Consider the following 24126-nt stretch of genomic DNA (forward strand, 5'->3'; position numbering starts at 1 on the left):
GAACAGTCAGCCATGTATTAGCTGCACATACAACACACCCACACACACTTCAGGTATTTGATTTCAGAGATTTTTAAGGTGAAACTGTATATGAAGGCTTAATTTAGCCCACGTGTTCCAGCACTCCTTTTAATTATTGTATTTACTTAGTTAAATCTGCTCATTCTCTCTCCCCTTTATTATTCCCCAAATCAGAAGCTGAAAGCCCTACTGTGTCCATATGGTCTTCTGCAGGGTTTTCTTCTCTAGATTTTCTCCTTTGTCTGAAATATAATTCCAGCTAACAAAAGTTACTGTCTCCTCTACAAGCCTTGCTTCAGATATTCATGGATCATTATGGACACCAACCAATTATTTCAGCACGGCCTTTCTGCAAATCTGTTTATTTTTCCATTTTCTCAAGGTAGCAAGTTGAACATGAGTGAGCTTCTGTACATGAATTAATAATAGAAGAAAAGCCAAAACACTAAGCTCTGCTCTCAGGTACATACAGATTTTTTTCAGTTCAATCTCATGTTTCTGTGGGAATACTTCATTGATCCTACTTCAAACACTCAAACTGCATTCAGCAGGCAGGAGTTGTGTATCATTACTAAAATATTAGATCATGTAAAAAACCCCACTCATGTATTGAACAGGGTTCTTAAAACAAGGGAGGGCCAGACAAGAGGCGCGATGCTTGCTTCAGTACAGGGGCTTTGAGAGTCAGGATGGTGCAGGTATTGCAGAAACTGGAAAGTGACACCTGGATATCACTTCAACTAGTGAAAAGGATGGTTAATGTAGTGCTTACTACTGCCTAATAATAGGGAAAAAAGCATATATGTAGCTTCAAAATTCCAGGGATGTTCCTGGATATTTCTCAAGTCCGGCTAACAGCCTACACAGAAAAGAGCTGCTACTTGAGCAGTTCCATTCTGCTGCTTCTAATTGGTCTTCAGAAACTTTTGTATAGTTAATTTTCTGCTTCTATTATACTTGAGAAATATCTGTTTGCTCCATCTGCATTTAGGATAGTTTTATTTTGCTGCAGAAACAGTTCTAGTTACTCAATGAAGTAAAACTGAGAGGGGGGTTAGGAAACCAATCACAGATAGCAATGGATGGCGGCAAGAAAATCATTCTTTCCAAGTTCATTCTTAAGAACTAACAGCAGAAACAACTATATGAGCCCTTGGCTAAACCACCAGTTTTCTGTTAATTCATGTTTTGTCTTATTTTTCTTTCTCCAAGTAGTCTTGCATCAAAATGTTTATGGAGGAAATAAATAGCTTTTGCACTGAGGTTGGACAGAATCCTGGTCTATAACTAGGACACTAATTTCTATGAAAGTAGCTGATTATAACCATACTACTTCAGGAATTTTGCAATCTGTCTTTGCAATAGCACTTCATAAGGAGGTAAAACCATGTAATGTTTTAAAAAACATTAAAGTTTTTGTAAGTAAGTGCTTGGCAGGTACTTTTAGAATGAAATTCTGTCATTTTTCTGTTCAGACCAAATTATTCTACTGGTGCATATATACATTAAGGTTTCTTAAAACCTAAATAGTATTTTAGAACTTAACATCTAATTAAACTTAACACATAAGATTCAATAAAGGTTCATCTTAATCAAGCTGCACATGTGAATTTTCTGAGTTTATTTGAAAACTTGAACCAAATTCAGCTTTGTCACTGGTGGGATACTGCAAATTTGGACAGTTTCTGCATGCGTAGGTTTTGTACCTGCCTCTCAGAACACTTATTTATATTATGCCCCATTCAGGAAGTGATCTCACTGGAAAATCTGAGCAAACAGTAGGACAGAAGTTCCAGACTCAAAAAGCTAAAGAATGTTCTTTTCTCCCCCTTCGTCTTCTTTTAAATGAATTTAGTGCTTGTGAAAAAAATTACATTGACAACCCTGAAGACCAAGGGTTACTGTGTGTGCACAAGGACACAGCCATTCCCAGAGCCTTGGCTTCACTCTGATGTACTTTCAATCTGTGTTGCTAGTTTAACTTATCTTGAGAATTAATGGGACTTCACTCAAAGGTAGTGAAGAAATAAAGCACAGATTTCTTAAGCCTGAGGCTAAACGTCTATATACCCATATAGACAGTTTATTAATGCAGTAAGTAATCACCTAAGCTTTTAAGTTCTCAGAAACTGAACAACCTGTTCTCAACTGAGTAATTCTTACTACTTGTATGGTAGAGATATTCATCAGTCACTAGTGCTCTCAACTTGGAGCAAGGGCATCAACTTTGAACTAAAGCCGGCATTAAACATATCCCTATAGAATTGCTGTCTTGCTTTTCTCTACTAATAATGAAATAAGTATTACTGAAATAACAAAATATCAGTCAATCTTTCACTCTTTACAGTAGACAAAACCCCAACGCTAGACATATTACAGAAAGTCTAAAGGAGGCCTAAGGCAGAGTTAATTCAACTTCACGTCTCCATTTTACTTTCCAGAAATTTTTTATCCTATTTGGAAGAGTAACTCGCCTCACTTTCAAAAGTGTGAAACTTCTCTATCTCCATTTCAAGTAGGGGTCCATATTTCTGGACTGTGTAGCTCCTTTCCTCAGGTACAGTTGGCAAAATTGGCTCCACTAAGGAAGATACTTTCCTGTCCACTGCTGATCTCTAGGAATCTTGGTATACTCATATTAATCATGGAAGTCTTCTAAATCTTAATTATACTCATTATTTTCTATTTTAAATTCGTAATTCTGCTCCTTCCATCTATACATTTAAGCAGTATTCATACCAATCCCTTGCAAGAGAAACAGAATAATTGTTTGCAATTTTTTAAAGAGCAAGTTTGGCCATAAGAGACACTGGCAGAACTGAAGAAGGAAAAGCATTAAAGGAGAACAAAGGAATGAAAACAACCAAAGGAATGGAACACCCAAAGAGGGCAGGACCAATTAATTTCTTACCACAACAAAATAGAATGTATTCCGTGCCTGCTGAAAGTAATGGGAATCTATCAAAGAAAGTCTTTGCACAGGATTAGGAAAGCACAAATCAGACCTGTGGATACATGTTACTCATTATCCCAAAATGTAGTTAAATGACTTCAGCAACTGTTCGCTGCCTCCACTTGACAATGATGTGCATCTTACACTTCCCCTAACAAGAGATGACTTTGGATTTGTTCTCTCTGCTGTTAATTTCTGCTCTTTATAAAATACAGATATAGAAAGTTATGCCACCCACTTGCAGCAAATTTAAATTTCTAAACAACAGCAAAGTTCAGTGATAGCATCATTAGTGAGACTGCTGGAGTGTACTTAATTATTACAAAGAGCAAGTCTCTCATGTTATATTTAAGTTTAAATATAGATACAGACACACACAGACATTCAGACTAAATTTATTGTACTGTACCTGATTTCTCTTCGCTATACCTATTTTCTGTGCTATTACTGAGAGCATTTCAAATGCACATATCTGTTGTGACACCTCTGGATATCATTATTATGTTCCTTCATGCCCTTCAGTGAGACTGGCTCACTTCCATCTCTTCTATTGTTACGAAGAAGTAAACAGTAGCTACAAAGCTGTCAATACATTGGATTTCTTTTTCTCCTGTATGTGATTAATCCCTTGATCTATATGCCCGCAACAGCTTGTTCTATCATCCAGGTCACACTCATATTTTACAGGAACTCTTTGTTAATTTATACCTGGTGCTTGTGTTCTTTTTACTTTGATTAAGCCAGACGAACAAAATAAAATGACTATATTTAATCCAATAGTTATGACAAATTCCTCAAAAGTAGCAGTTTCAGAGAAGCAGGCTGTGGGTGTCACTTAGCACACACAGATAACACTCCTTTCTGAGTCTCATAAAGGCCAAAAGAACTTCTAAAATTGAACTTCACCCCCTCGAATCAAAATGCCACTCAACTGCTGATTGAAATATCCTTCATTCAAATCAGAGTGAGTGCCTTTAATGGCTACCCAAATGGCTGTCAAATTAAATAAGAAACAAAATGCAAATAAATTAGCATTCCTAGCTACTGATACACTATAAATATTTATGAGGAAAAAAAGATGCTGTAATTTCAAATGATACCACAGGCCTATTTTGTACAAACAGTTAAAACAGTTATACATGCAATACTGTACTTTGCAATTTTTTTTCCATTTCACATCACCATAATCACCTAATAAATATTTAAATGGACCCATTTGCTGTAACTATAAAAGAACCGTGTAAACTTGTTGTCATCTAGACACATAAGCCGCAGTGGAGTCAATGAATTTCAACAGTCACTTAATATTGCAAGCCACAAGCTACCTTAAACCTGCCAGCAACTGTCTGCCAGGAAGCTACTGTAGCACCACGGCTACCTCCTCCAGCCCAGGACACGAGATTCATTATGAATGCTTGCATTGCTACTCTAATTAGGCCTGGGAGAGGTTTAACAACCATGCTACAGTCTTGCTGCTGACAAATATAAAAATAAAGCCTTGTTCAAATTAGCAATGTGAAGTGAGAAGGCCTAGAAGCAGCAACTGTCTGACCAGTAGTGAAACAGTTCTAATCTATAGTGAGGTTATTTTGCTTCATAAACTGCTAGTATGTTACCTGCAGGAGGTCTCCCTGTAAAATGAATTATAGTAAGCTATATGTGATAATTAACCGTGCATTAGCAAATATCTTGAAACAGGGGGGCTCTGTTTTCTCTGTATTTTGACTAATAAAAGCATGAATTTGTTCAACAAATGATCATTTAGGTTGTGGAATGCTAAGCATATTGGAAGAACACAGTAAGCAATAGAATATTGTAGGTGGACTAACAGTTTCCTTACAAAAACAGGCTGTTTAATAGGCTGGCTCCATACTACGTTATTCACAGTACTAAAAACCACAGTGTTGGGAAGACAAATACAATATACATTTAAAATAATATAAACCTTGTACTCCTATTTACTTTAAAAATGCCATGGATGTGACAATAAAAAAAAAATCCATAAGCAAACGTTTATTTCAGAAAGACAAAATCCCAAATGACTCTTTCCAGTATGTAAACAGATAGTGAGGCAATTGGTATGGTCATCTTCTCGAGAGGGGAAAAAATGCAGCTGGGTTTAAAATAGTCCACATCATATGAATGTGAAGCAAGGCAAAAAAGAGAAAGATTATATTCATTTATTATGCATACCGCTTATCACAATAAAAATAAAGTGGTGTCATAATTTATTTTAGCTTCATTTACATCCTATGAAAACATCTTTAACTGTGACACTTTATGGAACTGTGGCTGTACCAGCCATATGCTTGGCTCTGAATCAGGGGTCAGAACCACTTCAGCGTATACAGGTTGACAATCTGTACCTCTTTATTAATACTACTTGGACTGGAGCTCAAGCTTCCAAACACCACAAGCTGCAACTCATTTAACTACAAGTAATCTATCAGCTCTAACCAGACTCCATGGAGTAATGACTAATTCTAGGATTTGGTGTTATCATGAGAAGATACGCGGCCCTGGTGTAACAGGATGAACCACAAGCAAAAGAGAAATTAATGAACAGTGATGATGCAGTTTATAAATATCAGCATTCAGAAGTCTCTCAAAAGCTTTAAAACATCAGAAATGTTCTATAACTAAACTTAAGATAAAGCTAAGATCAGAATACATGTCCCAGTGTATCCCTCCATTTCCTTCACACCCCACAGCTCTCATCTGCCATGTAACGAACAGCACATCTGAAGTCCTAGATCTTTCCCTTCAGCATGCTGGCTCTATTTCACTTGAGGTAGAGGGTGTCTGCACAATACCTCCTGATTGCTGAGGCAGGGAGTTATCAGAAAGATGCCAGAATTATGAACATGTACCAGACATTCACTCTCAGAGTAAGACAGTATATTCAGAAAGTTGGTACCTGGGGAAAACTGAAAGGGTGTGATACATAGTCAAGACCAAGAATGCTCTCATCAGCATTTCTTTCTCACAGTCTTCCTTTTGAACGCCCATTTGATTCAGCCAAAGGATACTGATTTAGTATTTACTCTCCAATATCTACAGAAATAATATTTTTTTGGCAGCTAGTAGATGCATATATATATTTCATGTACATGAAATGTTTTCTTATAGTTAAATTATTGTTGCCATCAAATTACAAAAGATGGCTCCACAAGACATTATTTAAAAAGCATATAGAAAATAGGCATAATTCCTACAGAAAATAATATATAACATTAAAAAGTTGCCACAATGAATGACAAGCACATATCTTGAAGGGTTGTTTTTTGTTTTGTTTTTTTTTTTCCACAAGGCCACAGGTTATTTTTCCTATCTATACCACAGAAAGATAAGAAATTATAAAACCTGACTTTCATTCCTCCAAGAGAGCACACAGGTTTTGTCTCAAATTCATCACTGCCAGTCAGCTGGAAAAATAGGATGACTTTGAAATTCTGTTTTTCCCTAAGTCTGCATCATAAACATGCTTATTTATGCCCAAGAGCAATTTAAGTGTATAATTTGTTATTTTTTTATGGTTCTTCCTCTCAACAACATGATTTTTCTCTACAATAAGGGTGTCAGATGATTTGAACTATCACAATTTGAGAGTGACCGCATGGATTCAAGCTAATGCAGTTAATAAAGTTTAAAAATCCAGTAAAAACACTTTTAAAATTTTATTTTCAAAACCAAAAGCAACCTCCTAAAAGCTGTTTTCATCATTGCACCAACCTTCAGTTTTCTAAGGTAAATGAAACTTAGAAAGTAGTGTGCTGTATTTTCTCACTTGAATTATATTTATAGACTTTCAGGCAGAGGGTAAGATTGCCCCCTTTTGGAATTTTTAAGTGTAACAGTCCAAATAAAGAATTAGGTGGAAAGCATTCCTAAACCCTACTCAAGATATACATCCCATCAAGGATCATTTGTGCTTCATATTGTTGTGCTCTACTGTTATTATATATGTGGCTTCACATTCCTTATTAAAGCAATAGACATGAAAGAATTCAACTGCTCTTGCCAGCAGCCACAAAAGCACAATATCTATAGTCAGATAAAGGTAAACGTATGGAACCTTCCAAAGAATGCTGTAGTAAAGGTGGAACGTGACTGCATTCTCCCTTTCTCTGCTCTGTAGGACAGACTTCACAAACAGTAATCTGTAATTACAGTGTACCATAAAGTAGCATTGTCTGATAAAAACAAGGACTCCTCAGTGACCTGACCAGGACTGTGCAATCAGGAGTCAGTTCTTATAGAAGGAAAACAAGAGCTATGATACAGCTTTAAGGAAACAGATGAACCAGTGGATGTCTTTTAATGGCATTATTGCTCTTTAGGTGGAAAAAATGCACATAATTAAAGTTATTTTTATTTTATTTCAGGACTAAGTCTGGAGCCTCAATCCTCTTGAGATGCACTGAAACACCTGCGATACACATACCCTCTGCTGTTGTCTCAAGACCAGCAAGTAATCCTACGTAAACAATTCCTGGTTTATGCATTGACATTTTTCTTTCTCAATTATTTCCACCAGTGTCTTCTCTGTCCTTTTCAGCATGTATGTTCTTAAGGTTCAGTGGACAAGACTACACTTAAACCTCCCCACATGTATTTTTAGCTATATTAATGAAGGCTAGCTTTATTGAAGAGCTTCAGCCTACATAACTGAACAAACTTTTAGGCAAATGTTTGGGGGTAAGCTCATTGACAGTCACTGTTTTCAAGGCTAGAGTAATAGTTATTTCCCAGGAATTATATATGTAAATCTCTTCCAATTAACAAAGCCCATTCATTTTCATAGGAGCCTGGTGGCCCAGAATTGGTAGTTTGATCTGAATAAGTATATTGGTATGGTTTCAGCTAGAAATAATTTCTCAAGTGGTTCAATGGCTATATTACAAGAAGAAACATGGAGACCAGTTGATAGACTGATGTAAACCAGCAATAAAATAGAAATCAGAGAGTATTACGGAGGCTACACTGATCTGTCTCATCATAGCTGAAACAAGACATTTGTTCAAGCAAACTAAGAACAGGCAGGCAGTACACCACAGCAGACATACAGGAAAACAGAATAGTTAAGCTGTGCAATTCTGCTGAAGAACTCATTGCTTAAACCCTGAATGCAATGTTAAGTAACACCATGATGTTCGTCTCAGCCCCAAGCTCTAAGGAATATTATATTTTGTTTTCCATTTTACTTCAATCAAAATTCTAACAGCAAAGGCTACTGGCTTTCAATAATTTAAGCGTAGTTCAGTGAACTAAACTGAGATTAGACAGTAATATTGGTTTATATGGAGCAGTACTGACGTTATACCCTGAGCACAATGCTGTGGAGCAGTGTTCGTGCGGATGTTATAAAAACATCACTGTGCAAAATAATTTCAGTGCAGGTGCCTCAGCAATAGGAAACATCACTTATAGTTAATTTTTTAAAAATTAAAAAAGACATCAGCTACATTTTTTCATGTCATTTATACTTTAATATTCTTAATCTCTTAGATATCAAACTTTAAAGAATGTGATGAAAGTGATCCTTATCACTTCCATACGCTTTCTCTTTGTGCTACAGTACATAGATTATCGCAACATTGAAGATAAGGTATTGTAAATTCCTGTTTTCATAAAAAAGCTGAAGTCCCAGCTTTACTGACTAAAACTCAGGGCAAAAATCACCATTACACAAAAAGCACCAAGTGTAACAAGATGAACCACAATGTAACTTTCCAGACTGTTCGCCCAACTTGTTTAATGCCCTGTGTGTTTCTGTTGAGGGAAAGTGAGAACTTAAGTTGAATTATGTCCTTGCTGCTTTTCAAATACTTTAAACAGTCATTTAAACTGCAGCCAGTGTGTCATGCATTCCAATACAGAATATAAGAACCTATGTATTTAGTGTCACTGTAAGACTTTTACCTAGAGTTTTCCTTCCAGTGCCATGAAGTTGATCATGAGGAAGGAATGCACTCTGATCATGCTCATTACCTTGCTAAATGTGACTTCTAAAGAGATCACTTCATGTGTCCTCAAGGATGCTGAAAAGTTATTTTATTAAGAGAAATGCTTGATTTCCTTTACTGACAAATTCATTGGACCAAAAGGCTGTCATTAATCTGTAGCTATCTTGATACCTATATATGGAAGAGGAATACTCCAGCAAGACATACATTCTTTATTTAATAACCACATTTTTTATTTTATAGTCACTAAAAATACTCTACAAGGATAAGGATAGGAGCAGGAGAAAATCCACTTATCCTTTCAGAAAGTTTAAATATGAATTTTATAGGGCATACTTTTATTACACATAAAAGGCTCTGGATCTCTATACTTAATTCCCTGATTTATTTTACCTCTTTGCTATTAAGAAAGGACATTAAGCAGCACTGCCAACTGATATATAGTTTTGCTCCTGATTTTAAAAATGCTTAAAAAAAGTGTTAGAGGCAATAAACTTTTCAGCTCCTTCCTTAAGCTAAGAGAAAAATCCTCATAGGTTTTACTATGGCTCAGAAATTTTTAGCATGTCCTCATCTTTGTCATGTTTTGATACAGATTCTTCTGATTCTGTCACCACATGCCTTATGGGTTGGGGACTCAACAGAGACAAATTCTTAATTCAGTTAATACACCAAAGTTTGAGTGGAAGGCTGGCCAAACATCCCCACTTTCTGCTACCATCAGGCCTTCTCTGCTAATTCTTCACTGGGATCTACATGAGAAACAAGTTCTACCTGCTCATAGGTTCTAATCAACTGTGCTCTTCATTCTCTTTCCACATTCTCAGGAAAGGTGGAGGCATCATACTTGAAACAAACACAGCACCACTGAATAGCAGTTGTCCCAAGAACAGCGTTATCTGTGGGACAGGTAGGAATTCTGTTTGCTTATTTGTTTAGATGGTAAAACTCTCCATCATTAGCAAATCTACTATGGAACCTTACTGAAGCATGTGACTGGGCTGATACAATGCAACAGAATCCGAGTATTCTTAACAGAGAACTATCTGAAAATACTTGAAAGACTGTGAGTGTAGGAGAGAATGCTTATTATGTGCTTCCATAATCACATATTTCATTCAAATTAGAATCTATTGAGTAAATCCCCAAGCAATCTATGAGTTCTGTAAAGCAATTCCCACACTCCACAATTGTTCTTCAGGCAACTAAAAGGCCATGCAGCATAGAAACAGCTGTAGGCTGCAGAATGTTCTCATCTGACCTACTGGGGAGTTTCCACTCTGCTTTTTTCAAAGTTCAAGACAGAGGATAGACTACTGGACTCACAAATACAGATAGATGTTGAATACTGTTGTAAGAGATATATTACAAAGATTCAAAGCAGTGTCTTTCATACAAAGCTTTATCTATTAAACATCAACTCAGGTATCTTGCCTGTATTTACAAATCCCAACCTTTTTTTCTAATACCACTTAAAAGAGGTATAACAGATTTGTAACAAGTCATATAATCAGCTAGGCCATTTGATAAGTAAATCTGGGTTGAAAAGCAGAAATTCTGTGTAAGTAGGAGGGGAACGTAGTAGAACACTGCATGCATTGTGATTATGAAGTACTCTGCACAGAAACATCAATTCTAAGGAATATATTTTCTGCTGGTGTAAGAAGTGCTCTGAAGTAATAATTTACACTCATAAATGCTAATTGAATACTAGGCCAAATATGTGGCAACTCGTTTGACACATAGCAAGTTTCTCTACATGCTTAGGGAACGCATCAATTTAAGGATGAAGAAGGCATGAAGAGTGTCAAGAAGACACTTCTTGACAAGCTAATTCCTTAGCTGGAAATTAATTTCCTAGAGTTATAACTGCACTAATAGGGAGTATTTATATTTTGCTCAGTGGCCAAAATCAAAATGAGAATTAGAGGTCAAATTTAATATTCTTATTAGAGGGGTTTGGTTTTAAATTAGTTTTTTAAACAGAGTTAATTTAGTCTCTGAACACTTTTTAAATAGCAGTCAAAGATTTCTGCTTAATTTCTTTGAATAAACTAAAGAGCAGTTCAGCACTGATTCAGAAATGGTTTCTGAATTTGTCTCAACCCCAAGCTCTAAGGAATATAATATTTTGTTAAAGCTGATAAAATGTTATTCACCTAAAAATAAAAAAATGCAAAAATGCAGTTCTAGGTATTTCAAAAAGAATAAATTTACAATCAGTATTTTCTGGTTGCCCTTTTCCTCTTCTCAGCCTTGGCCAGGCAGACATCAAAACAGTACTGGTTAGCCCTGAGCCACCCAAGTACTGGCATAAGAATGTCCCACCAAGTTTATTGAAAGTGTGGTCATTTATACCAGAAGTGTACACAAACACCTTCAGAAATATGATTATCTTGGGAACTGAAGTGACTTCACTGATGCTTAATCCTCGTTTTAAAAACAGTGCTTGGGAAATTGAATACTTTATATGGTAAATAGACTGATATTTTCATCAGAAAGTGCTGAGATTTTAATCTTTTCAAAGAGATTGAAACTTACTTCTTAGAGAGAGCCAATGAATTATAATATACATATGTATAACATACACTTTTTAATATATACATCAATCATATGTATATATTATGGGTAATTTTTAATAATAAAATTGAGAACATAATTAATTTGGCTGAATAAGGAGTCCTCAATTTATTCTAAAAATGCAGAAAATACTTGTAAAATCCTAGATTTATAACATCTAATATCATCTCCTAACACTACACTAGGGAAGCTCTACGAATAATAAAGTCAAGAATTGCAAGAGAGCCTGTGGAGATTAGCAGTAAAGTTTTAACCTCAATCAGCAAATGTTCATAAAGACAGTGTAATTGGGCATCACACTGAAAACAAAAGTAATGGGTATGAATTCTTCAGTGATTTACAGTGATTTGTAGTGATTTATCTGCCCTTCTGTAATAGTATGGATGGAGCTCAATACAAAGTTTTAAGTATGTTCTGTGAAGACTTCCCTTGTCATAAGCTCAGAAGCGTTAAGCTATCTTTAAGAAAAGAAACCAGTACCACTCCATTGTGTATGTGGAAAAATGTACAGACAAGAATGGCATGCTACTTCCAAGACAGTCAATTAAACTGTAACATGCATGTTCACTCCAAATTTCTTCCACCAGAAGGAACTGTCTCCATGAGACTGTTTAGCTATACAAATCACTATTTATCTAGAGCCTCTGACAAGAGGCAGTCAAATCAAATTCTTCCAGTGGAGATACACTCATGCTAAGTTATAGCACTGTTTTACACTTCAAAAAGGCATCATAATCAGTTTATGAAACATGTAAAAAATCTAGGCTGGTGCAGTGCCACAGTTCTCCATAAATGTTCTAAAAATGAAAAGTGCTGTTGCTATAGCAGGCTTGTGAGCTTTGAATTCGTTGCTAATGAGTATTGCTTGGAAAACATACTGAGAAATAACTGTAGATTAATGTCATGTTTCAGAAAACCCAAATGATCCTTTTTTATTCCATTTGTCATGGCATCTGAGTTTGGTAGCACAATGCAGAGCTCCTTGAACTCCCATTGGCTGGAGTCGATTTCTCCCATTCAAAACTGGTCCCATAAAGTTTCTGGTAATGCCAAAATGTACTTCTTCTTTAGCCTTCAGAAACAAACACACACACACCTTTTTGCTGAGAATCAAAGGAAACAAGAACTTTTCATAAAAAAACAGTTTGTCTCAGACTGTCACAAACCACAAACTCTATGCTTACTCACTCCAGGCTGCCAGTTTCTAGCACTGGGTTTGCTCATGTGTAAGTGCAGGTAAGTTATTGCTATGAACATCCTCCCATAAACTGACTCTTGAAGAAAACAGCAGAAATGCAAACAGTTCCATAAATAGAAATTATAAACACCCAGTCTCAAATATAATTACTTGTTCATAACTATTGCCCATTAAAAGGTATAGACCACACATCAAAGTACTATACTTGGAATAAATATCTGCATATACTTGGAAGGCAAAAACAAAAGTGTTTTCTCCCCTACAAATATTTGAAATTCCATTCTTCATATAAAACATTCCACATATTTAGAGAACAGAAAGATATAATCTGCTTATGCGTCACATTAAAGGAAATGCAATTTTCATTCTTCAAAGATGAAAAATTGTTTCCAGAAATGCATGTAATAATATGCTCATCAGATAAGTGAACTTTATCAGAAATGATTTGAAAATACTTACATACAGTGGCTCCAGTTTGCTTTCTCCCTCACCAGATTACTCTATTTTTACTTCTGCTGTTATTTAAGCCTCAGCTGAAACAAACCGTCTTTGACAGGAATGCATTTCTTCAGAGCTGCTTTGCCTGTCTGCAGTTCCCCAGATGAACACTGTTCCAATAATTCATATTACTATTGGAGTTCTGCTGCTCCCCTAACACAGGCAGCACGTCTGCTCTGTCATCTCCCACTTACTGAGCATTTGCAGGAAAGAAACAATAGATGAGAAACTGACAATTGATAGTATCCAACTACTCAAGGCAAAGCAACCTGAGACCACAAAGTAACACTTTAGACTGTAATGGTATACTATGGTAGGTCAGCTGTCCTCTGGTGGCATTTGAACCCCCAGAAAAACTGTAAAATACTGCTAATATAAATCTAGGGGCACAACAACACAGGAAAAGGATTTTAAATAATTGGTATCATGAGTATCACAGGATTCAAAAGGTGGATGTCCCTTTAAAATTATACTATGTCTTAATAAAAGGAAAAATTCTCAAATTCTCCTTAGCAGGAGAAAAGCAAAGTCTGAAATAATTCTGATAGATAGTAGGTTCCACTTCAGTAAGTTAAATACGTTATGGATGTTAGCACCATAAAGCTGACAATTATATTGCATGAGGATCAGAAGCAATGTAAGTATTTATATAATTTACATAATAAACCTTCAGTTTAGAAGAAATAACAGGATACAATGTTAGTATTCTGATAAAGAGCCATCTTTTTAATACAGCTTGCAAAATTCATTCTGGTTTATGAGACCTTAATTACAATAACTTCTGCGCTGAAACAAGCGAACAGATGAATTGTAACAATCTTCAAGGCAAGATATCCATCAAAAAAACCAAGAAGTCTCTACAACACTTAGTCATATGAATCAATAATAATTCTCACAAGCTTACTAACTAAAACAGTGGTAAATTGCATTCTATGTAAAGGAGTTCCTAGAAAGTTTGTCAGGCAGCTGAGATTGAGAGAATGTTTGAATTAGATGGATATTTCAAATAAGAATTTAAATCTCAATTAGAAAGTAATCAATGCACTAACATCTATTAATAACCACAAAAACTGCTGGAAGAGGCAGTTCAGTTACTACCTTTTTAGAGTTCAGTAAAAGTAACTTTTATAGACAGGAGTAAACATTTTTAACACTTACTTTACAGCCTCCACTGGGATGGTATATACTGCTGCCAACTCAGCACCACTTCCTGACACTAAGTGAAGAAAGAAAGAAATGTTAAACACAGTGGCAGAAGAAAAGTTTAAGTACCTTGATTCATTTTTCCAAACTGGAATCTGATTGCAATGCTTGGGACAGCACAGCTTTTATGAAAGGGCATTCCCTTTTTGAATTGCAGTCAATGAGGTGAGAATCCTGCCCCCCACTCTTTTGCAGAATACGCATTACCCGAATCTTGTCATTCGAAGCATTTCTATTCACTTCAATGATCACTTTGATATAGAAAGCACATAAGGATATAAATCCAACAATGTCATTAAATTCTTAATAAATTATTCCTACCTAATAGTCCCCCTTAGATCCCGTAAGTCCTTCAGGACATAAAGCAAAGGTATTACGGAGCCAGACTAGAACAACTTATTACCATGACTTCATTCACATGGCAGTGTTGGAGAGCAAGGAGACAAAATAATTACAGTCACAAGGCCTTCAGCATGACTTCTATGGACAAGACTAGCCAGGGAGGTGCTATTCTCACCCCACTGGCTAGGTAGTAAACTGGAGGAAAAGGGAAGAGAAAGCAACCTGGTGGAAATTTCTTTGTACCCCATTCCCTGAATGAAAGATCTTCTTGTGCACTCTAAAGAGAACCTGTTTTGTTGCAAATCTTTGTTCTTTTTACTTCATGAAGAGAACTGATAGAAGACAAACCATTTCATAACTTATGTAAAGAAAACCCTCCCACAGTTGAGCTATTTACAACCATTAATAGAACAGATCTTGGCACGCTAGAGATGCAGCATATATAGCTGAAAGAAGCAGTGGAACACCATGTCTTCTATTTCAGGTGGAAAGAAAAAAGCAAAGAGGAGACTGAAGTAGTTGCTACATGGAGACCTTTTCAGAATGAGGAATGAAGCAGGGTTTTGAGGCCACACCAAATTGTGCCCAAGGGCCAGAGTAAAGGTCTTTGTCATTACAGCTCATAGGAATTACAGTGGAATGGGTAATAAATGAAGCCTTGAGAGCCCCATTTGAAGCATTTTCCAACAACATCAGAAAATTCCCGAACTGTTCCCATGACCAAGGGCCATGCTGATGTCATCATACTGATGTCATCATTACACACAGGCTGAATGAAATGACTCATTTCTAAATTCACAAGGTTCTTGAGACTTTCAGCCAAAGCAGTTGAAAAATATTATATTATGATTATGATTTTAGCAATAGACTGCAGATAAGATTTTCATAAATGTCAGGTCTAACTCTCAGGAGTGATTCAAGCTCAGTCAGGTTTAAGCTTCTAAATCACTTCTGTGCATCTGAAATTTTTGCTTGAGATGAAGCCAGTTTAGGGAAGAATGTATAACCAAGCTTTTCTTAAACAAGCACTAAGTAATGGAACTTGTTAGAATATAACTAACAGAGATGTGAATATTACTTGTTGAAAAATTAGAAGGGACAGTCATGGCAGGATTTCCTATGACTTTAGGCAATCCTCAGAAGCAAAGGAATGACACTATTTTTAAAGCAGCTGTTGTGTATAATGTCTCCCTTCAGATTTCCATACTGCAGCAGGGACCCTCTGCTGACACGAGAAAATACTTGAGTCAGTATTTTCCTTCCCTTTCAGCTGACCTAAGCAGCTCCTAACACTTTCCAGGCTAAGATGACTTAGCGCTTCAGTTAGATAACATTTTTTTTCATTCCCTCCTAAAGTTCAAATAGCACACAAACAAAGTCTTTCACTGCTTTCAGGCTCAAACCTCAGCAGACCTCTTGCAGCTCCCTGGCAGCTCCCTGGCTTTCTGAAGCACCAGCAATTCGGCTTTACTGAGTAAGGCTCAGACTAGAGTGAGTCAGACATTGACATGCAAAGAAAGCAAACTCCTGCAGTGCCTACCATTATATAGGAAGACTCTGAAAGAGATTCTTCATTTCAGGCTCCCATGTCTTTGTCATCCATCAGTATTCCTAACCAAAGCTGAGTTTTCCCTTTTCAGACCTTTCCTGGAAGCCTACCAGCTGCAGCAAACAATCCAGAACTGCTTCACTTGATCCCGAAACAGACCCATTTGCCTTTTTCATTAATCCTGAAAGTCTAGTTTTTCAGGGGTCATTCAAACCCTGATTTTCTCAAAACATTAGCAAAATTGTTGTCAGATTAAGGAGACACTAAACCTATGATATAAAAGCAAAGTGAACATTCACCATTTTCTGAGCTGCTGTACATGCCCAGATGAAGACAGAAAGTTCTGCCAGGGTTTTGGTAGGTCCCTGGTCTCAATCAGTCCCCATAGAGATTCTTTCGCAGATTCAAAGGGGAATTAGTGAAATACATCTGTATATGGAGCACGTTTATATCACCAATTCCAACAGGGTCCCACAAACCTCCTCATTTTTGCAAAGGAGAATGCACTCCACTGAATACCAGCAGCACCACTTTATTCAAGAGTGTACCAGCAACTTTATGAAATCACAAATCAATCCAACTGGTATATTTTCCCTGTCAATAATAGCAACACTGACTTTCGTTTGGAATATGTAACCTTTTCATTTCACAGCCAGAATAATTCTGCTCCACAGGTAGGGAAATCAAGTCACAAAGTACTGACTAAGTAAGAGTACCCAGCAGCTCAATATCTTAAGGCAGGTTTCAAACCTAAATATTGGATGTTAGCACCCAATTTCTTACTTAACCAGCCTGTCCAGACAGCTAACAGTGTTCCACATCCCAATGTCAGTTACAACTTCATCTTCAGTGGGCAAGTTCAAACCTCCAGCAGCCAATAGCTGTGTGTACCTTCTGCATGTACTTTTACTGACTCTGAATTATTAACTCTGCTGGAGCATCTGATCAGTGCTAGCTATTTTTGGCTGGTATTCACAGCTCCAATTGAGTAGACTCTGGCGAGTATACCTGGCAACACTGGCTCAGAACAAGGCTGACACAGACACACAACACAAACAGGAAGAAACCGAGAGAGAGTCTGGGTGTTATTGATATAAGATTGTATTTTTACTAGGCTAATAAATACTGTGTCTGCTCATTCCTGTAGGTGTGTGGAAATCTCATTTCACAATGTCACATTCCTGAAGAGCACAGTTGGCATAATCTAGGTAATGTATTTTAAATACTACATGCATTACCTTGTCATTTTATAAATTAGACTTCAGAAAAAATAGGGAAAGGTAATCCCATGGAAAGCCACTATCTTCCCTTCTGCTGCTGGTTTAGCCACCGTCATTCCTATCTAGCCAGCCTAATTGCTTTGTTTTTGTGGGCTCTTGGGGAATAACATTACTACAAGTTTGGAAAAAATAACAACATTGACTGTGCTGACTTTTGATCAATCACCACCTAGCCAGGAAAGTCAGACCTATTAAGTGTCCTTTCTTTGCCAAAGATTAATGAGCCAAAATAAGTACCAGAGGCTGGAACCAGCTCTGTCTCAACTGTATTCAATGGCACAGTCACACTGGAAGATGAGGAAAAGGAAAAAAGAAGTGAAAGAAAACAAAGATTAGTAATATTTGCAGCATTATTTTTCTTCTTCATTATTAAGTATGAGCAACTACTAGAATCATCTGAAACTTATGGTGACCACAGTGTAGATAGGTGATTTTAGATTTTTTCAAACAAAATTTCAAGCAGCTTCAAAATTAGGAAAGAACAATAAATAGCTCTTCTTGTTCAGCATTTCATAGACACATGGAGTTGAACAGAATCAGAGTTCCAAAAACCAGCACAGAGTTCTGAAACAGCACAAATCAACTCTTAGTTTCCCTTTGAGTCTTCCATTTTGTAGATCCTAGTGAATTTTCATGAGACTGCTGTTGCCCAGGAGCTTTCCCCAGCTTAAGCTGTTTGGTACAATACTGCTCTGAAAGTTCCAGCTTCAGATCAAACCCCTGCTTGCTTGTTTTAAATTTAGGATCACTTCAACCACATTAAAACTTGGATCTCTGTTATATTATTTACTATTATCAACTTTTAAAAGGTTCATTAACCTAAGCACAGGATACTGTCTTTTGGCCTCATGAGATGTAGTTAGGTCAAATTAATAAAATAGAGATTAGACATAATTTAATTTCATTGTTCAATGGGCAGAAATTTATACTGCAGTCTTAGAAGGTCACTTATTACAATGTCTAAACTGACTCCTTGATAAACTACTTTATGCTGAAAAAATATTTTTTTTCTTTTTCTTTCCATCAAGTTTATTTTAAACTTTCCAATGTTTAAAAATGCCACCAAGAAATTTTAAAGTAATCCAAAGAAACATGCCTTTTTAATTGTCCAGATTTTATCAAATTGCAGTAGGAACATACAATTTTTTTATTAGTATTCAGTAGTATAACAGCCTCTTTTGCTTGTATTTCCCAAGATTTTTTGGCAACAATAAACTTACTTGTTTTCCTTTTATAAAATCTTCAGAAGTGCTCTCAAGACAGTTAAAAGGAACAATGCTGTTTGAAGTAACACTGTGATTATCCTGCCAATGAGGCCCTGTAACCCTGAGGTTATGGCAGGAGCAAAAGAACTTTAGAGCAAGCAATGACATCAGGTTGTACAACTTTCAAATGGGCCACATAAGAACAAAATTCCGAGAGGAAATTGTATCCATTAGGATTATATTCCTGAATCATTTGAAGGTTTGCATTGCTCAGGTAAAACTCAGACCATGATCCTAGCCAGAATGGGTTAGGGTTCAGTCAAAGGCTCAAAGCACAAATTTGTAAAAGCCAAAAAACTCATTTTGACTTATCTAATGTTTTACTCAGAAGGAAATTAAGTCTCCAAAAATTCAGAATTCCAGTTTTGCACCCACTTTCCACATGAAGTGTTCTTGTGGAAACTATTTGGAACTTTTTTGGAACTACCTTTTCTATTTGGAGCTACCATTAGATTACCCTATTTCTTCATAAATGAAAAATTTAACAAATCTCAGAACGTATTCTAATGTGTTTTCTTTCAACATTGAAATTGGGAGCTGGATTGGCTCATGCCACAGCTAGCTCTTTCACAGACTGTGTGAAATAATATCTTTATTGTTATCTTAATATTTCTAGTTTTGTATTATTATGCTCTGTACAAGTATATAAAGACAATGCTATGTTTATTCCAAACCTCTCAGCAGTCACATCCTATCCACAGCGTGAACAGAGGCTATGGAATCTAAGGCCATGGGTGCCAAAGAACCACCACACCCCAGGCTACAGGACCAGAAAGTTAAACTTGAATTGCCCCTTGTATTATAAAAATTTTTTCTCTCCTCCATGCCATATTATACAGTTGTTTCAGAAAGATATCGAAATAAGCATTTACACAATCAAAATAGACACATGCACAAACATTCTCCTGTATGGGAGGCTGGCTAGAGGGTTTTCTGACCACACATATTTTAAGCTCATCATCTCTGTGACTACATCAACAGGCATTATCTGAAACAGGACTTTTAAATGTGGCCATCAGGTGGCTGAAGCTCAAAACCGCATCTTAAAATGTAAACCGTGACTGCCGCTGCAGTCTGTCATCGCACCTCACCTCCCCACACAGCACCTATCCACCAGCACCCACAGCCTGAAAGTCCAGCTCTGCACTGGAGTGCATCAGACCGCTGCTTTCCAGCCCCAGGGACCACGGTACTAACGGAAAAGAGAATAGTGCAGAGGAAAGATGTCTGAAATCCAGCTCTACTGCCATTAACACTTCAAGGGACGTGCTGCAGTCCTAAACTAATCTCTTGGGCTTCTGAGACTTCTGAAGCCTTATTAATCCCCAGGAGAGCACACTTTGCTGCACTTCAAGGGCCTACAGTTTCATTCCTCTTTTCCGAGAGGTTTCACCTTCAGAAAGCTACTTTATTTCTGAAGTTACCTGATACACCAAACTGCCCTGGAAACAGACCTGAGTTTACCTCAGCTCTACCCCATCAGCCAGAGCAGACGCTCATTTGTACCTTCTAGGACTGCGTCCTTCCCAAAGCATTTCCTCTGCTGCTCCTCCACATGCTCTGTTAAATGGCTGAGAAGAAGCTGGGATGAGGGCTGGCTGTTTCCCTGGTCCTGCCTGCGAGGACCAGGCTCTGCTCCAGCCTCCCAGGAAGGAACCGTGCTGCCCTGAGGGTCCTGGGCGGGCTGTGCTGCGGAAGCTTCCAGAAGGCAGGTGAGAGCAGGGCAGAGCGCAGGGAACTGAGTGGGGTGCCTCAGAGGGAACGCAGCTCCAGGGCAGGACAGAAGCCATCCCTCAGGAGACACAAGACAAGCTTTCCCTTAGGGGACCGAAGAGGAGCCTTCTGTTACTGACAGGTGTTTTCCTTCAGGTAATAAGAGAGAATCTTTCCCTCAGGTGACAAGAGTTTTCCCTCAGATGGCAAGAGTTTTCCCTCAGGTGACAAGTGTTTACCCCCAGGTGACAGGAGTTTTCCCTCAGGGGCAGGAGAGGAGCCTTCCTTTGGAGAAAGGAGGCTAGGCAGCACCTTGGTTGTGCTGAGGGCAAGCTGGGAGGAAAAAAAATACTGTTCATACTGAAAGGTTTGATTATAGACTGTCCACCTTAGCCTTTGTGCTCAATGGCAGCGCCATTTTGCTTCCCACCTCACCCATCTGGTGGTCCTTGCTTAGAAAATTCCAGACGGCTTTCACGTTGAAGCGCTGGCCTAGGCACAGGTCACAGGTCTTTTAGGTGATATTTTACTGCCATATTACTGTTGATTTTGCTGTAACTTTCCCCCCTTCCCCTATTTAGAGCAAAGCTAGTGATCACAGAGAGATCAATCAGGAAGGGACAGAGGAGGGAAGTTATTCCTGTGGCATTCTGTATCTATTAGCAAATTTAGGGAAGGGACCGTTTACTGCTTTGACAAGTATTTTCTTTTGCTGTTCTGTTACTGGGAGATGAGCAAACTTTACCATTTTCTATGAGTTTTCTGTAGCTTGGGAGGGGTTAAGGGAGAAGCTGCATGCACAGTGTATCCTCATCGTGGACAGAGGTGTTTTTCCATATGGCAAATAAAAAGTGATTTAGCATAAACAGCTAAAAAGTGGGAGGAAGGGGCTGCAATGTGAGACATGCTGTCATTGTCAAAGGTTTCCTTTGCTGAACTGTTACTTTGCTGATTTCGCTGCCAGCATTACATGGAAAATGTTGGGGAGGAAGGAAATTATCCTGTTCATTTTCTGCCATTGCTTTTATCTTGATTCCCTGGGGCTTTATGGGGGCAAATTCTAGTGCAGACAAGAAGAGCTGGAAAGCTATGTGACGGCAAGCAGTGAAACTGAGGAAGAGGTTTTTAGTGGATATACTAAATACTGTAATCAGTGGTAGTTTATAGCTGAGGTATCAGCCTCTGGTTCCCTGCCCAATGCTGTTTTGCTTTCACTGCTCCTACTTCTTATAAACACATCTACATTCGGATAAAACGTTCTCTGTACTTTTGTATTTATTCGGAGGTTTCTACATGTGATGGAAAAGTTTTAAATGGTAGATACAGAACCAGCTTTGGATCTAGGCAAATTTTGCATTCACCAAAACAAATTTGAGCCAAATTTAGAAGTAGTGCCATATGACATGCTCTTGGGGAGTGAGAGGCTGGCTGGAAGCCCAGATCTGACAAAGATCTTTTGCACATTTTTATCTTTATACTCTGTGAATAGTCCCACTGATCGTTCTGTCAACCTGAAGTACTAAAACATCATCAGGCTGGCCTTTAAATTTAAAAGATGTGAGCTTTAAACCGAAGAACTTTTTTATAAAGAGTATTTTAAAATCTGCTTTCTGTTTACTGAGCCTTAAGGAAACGGCATCATGTTTTCCAGTCTTTTTCTGTGCCATGACAGAAACTCTCCTTTTTCCCCAAATGAATCTGGAGGTTCTCATGCAGACTTACGACTTTCAGAAATGAGATTTTAGGCAGATGTCATACATTATAAAGTTCTTGGTAGGAACTGAGAGAGTTGGCAACATAGGCAGCACAGCATTGTGTCACTGAGGCACTTGCTTTAAGGCTGCAGAATCAATGCCTTTGATCATCATTTCTTTGGGGCCATGACTAAGTGATGTACTTGCAGTTACATGTGTGTATAGCTTCCCTCTTCTAATTATTGCTTTATGTATCTGCTTCTGTCTTCTCGTTGAACCCAGAGACTTCTGACTTCTCATTCAGTCTCTCATGCAACTGGTCCAATAAAAGTACCAGTGAATTAAAGGTAATTACAGGCCAATGACTGACGCTCTTATCCTGTCGAAATCATGGGGGGGGGGAGTGAGTAAGAAGATGGCAAAGAGTCTGATTTGCCTTCAGGGCAGGCATCTTTTGGAGGAGCCAGCATATCCACAGCAGAAAGAAAGCTCTGAAAAGTATTTTAGAATTTCTCCAGATAACAACCAGAAAATTAAACGTTGTGTAAATGAGGACAACAAAATCAGTGTGTAGCTGAAAACAACAGAGACGCCACCTTTCAAAGGGTGTTATTGATGTATTTTAATCAAAAACTAACGCAGCTTGGGGGCTGACCTGAAGTGTTGGCAGTGAAATCAAGCCAAATCCAAGAATGTTTGTTTTGCATACAGCACTTAGGAGACCCAGATGAGATCAGCCAGTACTGCTACAAGGTTCTACAAGGACTGTCATTGCACAGCCTCTGTCCCAAACATCTTGCTGTTTTAGTGTAACAGGGCATGGAGAAATATAGGGCAGAAGAGGTGTTTTTTTCCTCTGTGAAACAAACAAAATATTTATGAGGAGGTGAATACCAATCTCGAGTCTGAAGGGAACACTACACCTACAAGAACATTCTTTCTTGTCAGTCTTGCGCCAATCCACATTGTTACTTCTGTTGCATAATGGAAATATTTTTATTGCAGTTTAACTACAGAGGTCAGTTGAATATACATTTACCATATACTTGTGGTACTTCTCTGTCCACATTTGTCTATGTGTCCATTGTAATCACTGTAGATGTCCATGGAAGTATGAGACTTGATTACTACAGGGCTAAACGATGCTGTTGCTGCCTAAGTTGGTGCACTTTCGAACACAGACAGCAAATATTGCATGCAGTCTGAGTTTCACATAGTAAAATTCCTGGCTGTACTATTAAAATCTATTTTGAAAACAAGCAAGTGAACAAAGGGTAATGAAATCAGCTTTGCTAGACCTGCACAACACAGATAAATGGTGAAGCAGAACTCCGCCAAAAAATCTCTATTTCTAAGGGCAGGGTTAGCAGATAAAGTTAATGAACTGTCAAAAACATAATGTAGCAGTATCCATGTCTTTTCAGACTGGAGAAATGTATTTTCTCTCTCAAGATACTGCCTGTAGCCAGCCTCCTTCTAAGCACAATTATTTACAGATTATAATTACTGATTTTCCCCTACTGATCCTTCCTTAAATACATACTTCTCTTTGGAGGAGACTGAGCAAAAGTGTTGCTTCACATTCAGGTGCCCTGTGTTGGTACAGCCCTGACATTGCTTAGGACTGGGAAGGTCCCAGTATAAAAGTGATTCTGCACAGTTTTCCTTCAAAAGCTGTTAAAAGTTTCACAGGAAAAGATAACTCCCCAGAATTCCTTGGGAAGGTTTCTTGTGTCTAAACTAAGCAAAAAAAAAAAGCCTTACAGAACAAAAAATGTCTGCGGGCTACAAGACTTGTTCCACAGCTCATCAACCTCCAAAATGTCCGTTGACTTTAAGAACACTATATTGGATTACTGCAGTC

General features: G+C 37.7%; 1 protein-coding gene across 9 annotated transcripts in view; it reads right to left on the minus strand.

Annotated features, from left to right (window-relative positions):
- ANKFN1 (ankyrin repeat and fibronectin type III domain containing 1) overlaps positions 1–13413 on the minus strand; it is a 127185-nt gene extending 113772 nt beyond the window's left edge. For 6 of the 9 annotated variants that reach the window (XR_009743733.1, XR_009743737.1, XR_009743738.1 and 3 more), the window contains exons 1-3: positions 13178–13413; positions 12399–12623; positions 10206–10288 (exon numbers count right to left, since the gene is read on the minus strand). The gene's annotated coding sequence lies outside the window, so the exon portion shown is untranslated. Of the gene's footprint in view, positions 1–10205; positions 10289–12398; positions 12624–13173 lie in introns of all 9 variants that reach the window. The other 3 variants (XM_061455384.1, XM_061455383.1, XM_061455385.1) reach the window with 3 other exon arrangements.
- Between the last annotated feature and the right edge of the window lie 10713 nt (positions 13414–24126).

This window comes from Pezoporus flaviventris, unplaced genomic scaffold (assembly GCF_033815535.1).
Source record: "Pezoporus flaviventris isolate CSIRO_AGI_PZ_B2104156 unplaced genomic scaffold, CSIRO_AGI_Pfla_v1 ptg000020l, whole genome shotgun sequence".
Taxonomy (NCBI): Eukaryota; Metazoa; Chordata; class Aves; order Psittaciformes; family Psittacidae; genus Pezoporus; species Pezoporus flaviventris.